This window comes from Eucyclogobius newberryi, unplaced genomic scaffold (genome assembly GCF_026437365.1).
Source record: "Eucyclogobius newberryi isolate DKJ021-1_F unplaced genomic scaffold, fEucNew1.0.hap1 SCAF_176, whole genome shotgun sequence".
Lineage (NCBI taxonomy): Eukaryota > Metazoa > Chordata > Actinopteri > Gobiiformes > Gobiidae > Eucyclogobius > Eucyclogobius newberryi.
In genome coordinates, this window is record NW_027315808.1 from 140,001 (window position 1) to 147,500 (window position 7,500).

At 40.0% G+C, this 7,500-nt stretch overlaps 1 protein-coding gene across 1 annotated transcript in view; it reads left to right on the plus strand.

Annotated features, from left to right (window-relative positions):
- Nucleotides 1-7,500, plus strand: part of LOC140363689 (arf-GAP with dual PH domain-containing protein 1-like) — a 34,687-nt gene that overhangs the window by 12,603 nt on the left and 14,584 nt on the right. The gene's annotated exons all lie outside the window — the stretch shown is intronic.

Below are 7,500 nucleotides of genomic sequence, written 5' to 3' on the forward strand. Positions count from 1 at the left end.
TAATTAATAATAATCCCTGGTCAGAGTTGAGCGGGGCAGCACTTGAATACATTTACTCAGCTACAATTCACCTTTTCAACAGCAACAAAGTACATCTTGGTGTAACTTTTTGACATTATACTTTTACTCCTACTTGAGTATTATTTAATTTGACATAACGGTCTCTTACTTGAGCTAAAGTCCTGGTTCCGCTTCTCACTGTGACTAAATGTATTCATGTTGACTATGAAATCATTTGAACGTTTGTGTTTCTTGCATCGCTCCGTCAGATATAGTCCAATAAGATTTTGTGCAATATTTAATGTCTTGTCCTTCCAATTACATTAAGTTTAAATTTTGAATCAGATGTTACTTTCAAACAGTTACTCTTTAAGGTACTCTCACTTTTACTTGAGTCGTTTTTGGAGCATTACTTTGTAGTGAGTAAAATTGTTGCCGTCTTTTCTCAAATGTCTAATGTAATCTTTAAATAGAATCCTACTACCAGTATTTAAACAATTGCAAATCTAGCAGCGTTGCAAGAAAAATCACATTTAAATGTATTTCCAAAATTCATCAGCCCTAAATGAATTAAAATGTGATTTAAAATAACTAAGATGCTATTTTTAACTTAAAAAAAACCCTGGCACCTTCTTCACAAAGTTCTGCGACTTCTGTTTGAACTCTGCATTTGGCTGATAAAAAATTCAAGTGTATCGACTGCAACGCAATCTGGTTTTTAAAGTATTGATGGTGGAAAACCCAACGCTGCACTTTTACTTGACTCTTCCTGCACGCGCCCCTCGATCTTTGTGAGGTCATTCAGGACGGCCGCGGTGTGGGACGTCCGAGCTGAATCCCCTCCAATAAATAACTGTATTTCTGTATATAAATATTGCTTTTAGACTTTTCAAACTGGAGGCGTGTTGCTGAGATCTGGAATCATGTTGGCGTTAGTAAGAGCCTTCAGCACTAGAGGATGTGTAACTCGATTTTAAGCCTGCTTTGCCTCTCCAGAGTTCAGAATCACATTGACCCTCAAATTGTGAGGTTCCAATAACTTTAGAGCAGCCAATCAGAGCAGCTGGTAGTGAAGGCTCTGTTGCCTAGTGACGACTTTATAAATGCTACAAACCAAACCAGCACTGTTTGGACAGAGGGTTTCCTTCTTCATCTGCGTCAGTAACGGCTCCTCCAGTGAACACAGCGCTGTCCTCATGTCTGTGCCTTATCGCTTATCCACAGGTTCAGACCCTCCAGTGTTTGGCCTATTACAATGTGAATGTGAGAGAATATATTCAGTCTGATGTAAAATAGTTTAAATCATGATTTAGTCCTGGTTTAATTTCGGTTTAGTCTTGGTTTAGTCCTGGTTTAGTCCTGGTTTAGTCCCGGTTTAGGCCTGGTTTAGGCCTGGTTTAGTCTTGGTTAAGGCCTGGTTTAGTCCTGGTTTAGTCCCGGTTTAGGCCTGGTTTAGTCTTGGTTTAGTCTTGGTTTAGTCCTGGTTTAGTCCTGGTTTAGTCCCGGTTTAGGCCTGGTTTAGTCTTGGTTTAGTCTTGGTTTAGTCCTGGTTTAGTCCTGGTTTAGTCTTGGTTAAGGCCTGGTTTAGTCCTGGTTTAGTCCTGGTTTAGTCCTGGTTTAGTCCTGGTTCATTCCTGGTTTAGTCTTGTTTTAGTCTTGGTTTAGTCTTGGTTTAGTCCTGGTTTAGTCCTGGTTTAGTCCTGGTTTATTCCTGGTTCAGTCCTGGTTTAGGCCTGGTTTAGTCTTGGTTTAGTCTTGGTTTAGTCCTGGTTTAGTCCTGGTTCAGTCCAGGTTTAGTCCTGGTTCAGTCCTGGTTTAGGCCTGGTTTAGTCTTGGTTTAGTCTTGGTTTAGTCCTGGTTTAGTCCTGGTTCAGTCCAGGTTTAGTCCTGGTTCAGTCCTGGTTTAGGCCTGGTTTAGTCTTGGTTTAGTCTTGGTTTAGACCTGGTTTAGTCCTGGTTCAGTCCAGGTTTAGTCCTGGTTTATTCCTGGTTCAGTCCTGGTTTAGGCCTGGTTTAGTCCTGGTTTAGTCCTGGTTTAGGCTGAATCACTGCTGGAGACCTGAAAGTCTGCTCATGGGGTTAAAGCACCAGTTTAATGAACGTTCTGTTTCGTATGTTCTGTAATTCTGTGTTTTCATGAGCTTTCTATAATACAAATACAAATACAAATACCAGTCACTTTCTATAATACAAATACAAATACAATTAAAGCCGCAAGCGGCATCCAACGGCCCTCGCGGGCCGCCGGCCTTCCGACTCTGCGCTTTCGACTTGATAAAGATGGCGCCCTTATTGTGTGTTGAATAAAAAAAGAACTTGACAGACGGCGACACATTGGACATGGCCAATCCAGTGCAAATGAACACAAGTGTCAGTCAAATTTGCTGCTCCGCCGCACAGAGACCGTAGCACTTGGAATAAAAATATGGATAACTTTTGATGCCGCGCTTGTGTAGATGATATTTCCCAAAGTAAAGCTTGATCGAGCTATTGCCCACGGAGGAGTTTGTTAAAGTGTGAAGCGTAAATGTGAACATTTCAGAGATTTCGCTGTTTTCCCATTTCTGACATATATTTGCGGGTCCGCCACACAGAGACCGTAGCACTTAAAATCAAAATATGACTGACTTTTGATGCCCCGCTTGTGTAGATGATATTCTCCAAATATGAGCTTGATCAGGCAATCGCCCTAGGAGGAGTTCGTTAAAGTGTGAAGCGTAAAAATGTGGTCATTTTAGAGATTTCGCTGTTTTCCCATTTCTGACATATATTTGCGGGTCCGCCACACAGAGACCGTAGCACTTAGAATCAAAATATGGGTAAGTTTTGATGCCCCGCTTGTGTAGATGATATTCTCCAAATATGAACTTGATCGGGCTATCGCCCTAGGAGGAGTTTGTTAAAGTGTGAAGCGTAAAAATGTGGTGATTTGAGTGATTCTACGATTTTCCCATGAGGATAACATGGGATGTTTCTGTCAACGCTACGGTTACGCCGTACAAAATATGACTTTGGCTCTCATACTTTTATGATCAGGATGGCAAATTAGAATTTTGTTCAAAATATCATGTCATTTGGAAAAACTCTATTGTTTATAGGCCACTCTGAAGGCCAAATAGTCAGAATTCTGGGAAACGTTTGCGGCTCCGTCGCACAGAGACCGTAAAAGTTATCCTTAAAATTTGGATAACTTTAGATACACCACTTGTCTAGAGGACGTACACCGATTTTGAGGTCGGTGGGCAAAACGTACTAGGAGGACTTCGTTAAAGTGTAAAACATAAAAATGTGGTAATTTGAGAGATTTTGTGGTTTTCCCATAGGGATAACATGGGAGGTTTCTGTCATCGCTACGACTACGCCGTAAAAAATTAGGCATTTTTGTGATTGGCTTTTGTGATTGGGACGGCAAAATAGAATTTTGGGTAAAGTTTAGACAATTTTGGTAAAACTAATTTTTGACCTTCAATGTTAATTTAAAGGTCACTCCGTAGGGGGCGCTATCGCGGCCATTTCAATTTTGTCAGGCTAAACTGGTCCAAACTAGAAAGTTTAACAACTGATTCAAATTTGGTCCTAATCGGACTGGTTTTGATCAAATGGGAGCAATTTTTAGATCTGCAATATTCCAAAATAAGTTGTCCAACTTTGCGGCTGCGCCGCACACAGACCGTAAAAGGTATCTCAAAAAATTGGATAACTTTAGATGCCCCACTTGTCCAGAGGACGTCCGCCGATTTTGAAGTCGGTGGGCTAAACGCCCTAGGAGGAGTTTGTCAAAGTTTGACGTGAACAAAATGGCTAACACAGCGTGTTTTCATTTTCAAAGGAAGATGGCGGCCATAGGGTAAGTCTGGGGGCGTGGCCACAATAATATTTTTTTTTTGTCCTCACGAGAGGAATGCGTGTCCCGAATTTCGTAGCTTTACGACAAAGTTGACCTCGGGGCGTCTCCCATAGGCGCAATGTATTTTGACTTTTGTCGGTGGCGCTGTCGCGCCATTTTTTAACGAAAAAAAAAATGGCCCAGAAAAAACAAAATTTTTCGCCGATTCTGAATTTTGGGCAAAGTTTGGTGAGTTTTTGAGCATGTTCAGGGGGTCAAATTAGAGCTCAAAGCGCTGAAGAAGAACAAGAAAAATAATAAAAAATATAGCCGCAAGCGGCAATGATCGGCCCTCGCCACGCCGCCGCCACGCCGCAAGAGGAGGGGGCGCTAACGCGCCCCAATTGTCCTTTTATTACGCCTACTGCTGAATCTGTGAAGCTGTCACATCTTCTCACTTTGTTTTACCATCAAAAAGCAATTTTATTTTGAATTCTTGGCAAAATGTGCGGCTTTGCCGCACAGACACCGTGACTCTTTGAATAAAAATGTGGATAACTTTTGATGGTCCACCCCTGAAGATGAGCCTCACCAAATTTCAGGTTAATAGGGCTAAAGCCCTGGGAGGAGTTTGTGAAAGTCTAAAGTGTAAACATGTTCTGGCGATTTCCCCATTGGAATAACAAGGGAGGTTTTGGTCATTGCTACGGCAACGCCATAACAATTATGACATGGGTCTCATTGACTTTTATGATGGGGAGGCCAAAATTGAGTTGTGTGTCAAATTTCATAAAATTTCGCAAAACTAAACATTTAACCTCCATATAAAATCTGTAGGGGGCGCTGTGGCTCCAAATTAATTTATTTCACTTCAAGTAGGTTTAGGGCAAAGAGTTTAACAACTGATTCTAATTTGACGCAATTCGGACTTTATCTGCGCAAACGGCAGAAATTTTAAATATGGGAGATTTCTGAAATTCTAGCTACAGTTTGCGGCTTCGCCGCACAGAGACCGTGAGAGGTATCAATGTAATTTGGATAACTTTTGATGTCCCACTCCTCAGTAGCATTTTCACCGAATTTCAGCTTTTTAGGGCCAACGCCCTGGGAGGAGTTCGTAAAAGTACGACGTTTGGAAAAACTCCGAAGTCATGTTTAGCCATTTTTGAAGCAATATGGCCGACATTTGGTTGGGCGGACGGCGTTGCCGTAATAATATTTTTTACTTCTCTTGTCACCATCTACCTCTGCGCCAAATTTCATGATTCTACGATCAGATTTTTTTTGGGTCATTTCCAATCTCTCAATGCATTTTTGGTACATTTGGGGGCGCTGACGCGCCAATTTTTTTTATTTTAGAAAAGGGAAATAGCCAGAATGTAGAGAGGCACGATTTTTAGAGGTGTGCAAATTTTTGTGACTTTTCGTCAATGTTCACTGGGTGAAAAATAGGGGGGTTGGTCCCGAGAAGAAGAAAGAAAGAATAATATTCCGATGCGAAAACAATGTTTCCCATTTTTCAAATATCATAAACTATACATTTTCGGAAAGCGCTCGCGCTTTCCTACCTCATGGTGTGGGTCCCTGGTCACTGACGGGTACTTTCGATAATTTTGAGTGGGCTCCGCCCACTTTGTGTTTTTGGCCCTCTATACAGTAATAATGTTCAATTTTTGCATTACATGCTTATATGCACGGAACATGCAAGAGATGGGGAACGTATTCGTGAGCTACTTAGCGCAAATGAGTGCTTTATATGGGGATGACGACCGCTTCGCGGTCGTCATCCCAATGTAAGGTGCTCGTTTAGTGCGCACTTTTGCACGGGCTTCGCCCGTTTACAACGGTAATGTTCCATTTTCCTACTACTAATTAGTATGCACGGGGCGTGCATGAGTGAAGGAGTGCGTTAGTGAGTGTTTGGAAGTGGGCGAGCGCTTCGCGCTCGATTTCGTGCGCACTACGTGCGCACTTTCGCAGCCGTGCTTCGCACGGCCTTACGAGATTAATAGGCCTCTCGCCAGCTTGTGGCGCTCGGGCCTAATAAAAATAATAATATTTTTAGCAAAAACAATATAGCCGTTTCCACTATAACAACAAATTATACATCGCTTGAAAGCTCTAAGCCTTCCCGATGCCGCCATGGGGTGGAATCATCATTACGAGCGCTTACGCGCTCGTCACTCCCTATTCCGTCGGAATGCCCCGCCCACTCCCCATAGACTTCCATTGATTTGAGCAGATACAAGCATGGCCCATGCCTGCGGCATGGGCCATGCTTGACTTTTTCTGTCATAGCAGGAGTAAGTATGCATGATCCATGCCTTCGGCATGGGCTAGTTCACTGTACTTGCCAGGGGCGACGGGGTAACAAACATGCGGGCTGCGCCCGCATGTTTGGTCAGACAGTTGCAACGCTGCCTTCGGCAGCGTTGCGGGAGCAATAGACCCACCGCCCTGCTGGGGCTCGGGCCTAAATACCAGTCACTTTCTATAATACAAATACAAATACCAGTCACTTTCTATAATACAAATACAAATACAAATACCAGTCACTTTCTATAATACAAATACAAATACAAATACCAGTCACTTTCTATAATACAAATACAAATACCAGTCACTTTCTATAATACAAATACAAATACAAATACCAGTCACTTTCTATAATACAAATACAAATACAAATACAGGTCACTTTCTATAATACAAATACAAATACAAATACCAGTCACTTTCTATAATACAAATACAAATACCAGTCACTTTCTATAATACAAATACAAATACAAATACAAATACCAGTCACTTTCTATAATACAAATACAAATACCAGTCACTTTCTATAATACAAATACAAATACCAGTCACTTTCTATAATACAAATACAAATACCAGTCACTTTCTATAATACAAATACAAATACCAGTCACTTTCTATAATACAAATACAAATACAAATACCAGTCACTTTCTATAATACAAATACAAATACCAGTCACTTTCTATAATACAAATACAAATACCAGTCACTTTCTATAATACAAATACAAATACCAGTCACTTTCTATAATACAAATACAAATACAAATACCAGTCACTTTCTATAATACAAATACAAATACCTGTCACTTTCTATAATACAAATATAAATACCAGTCACTTTCTATAATACAAATACAAATACAAATACCAGTCACTTTCTATAATACAAATACAAATACCAGTCACTTTCTATAATACAAATACAAATACCAGTCACTTTCTATAATACAAATACAAATACCAGTCACTTTCTATAATACAAATACAAATACCAGTCACTTTCTATAATACAAATACAAATACCAGTCACTTTCTATAATACAAATACAAATACAAAAAACAGTCACGTTCTATAATACAAATACAAATACAAATACCAGTCACTTTCTATAATACAAATACAAATACCAGTCACTTTCTATAATACAAATACAAATACAAATACCAGTCACTTTCTATAATACAAATACAAATACCTGTCACTTTCTATAATACAAATATAAATACCAGTCACTTTCTATAATACAAATACAAATACAAATACCAGTCACTTTCTATAATACAAATACAAATACCAGTCACTTTCTATAATACAAATACAAATACCAGTCACTTTCTATAATACAAATA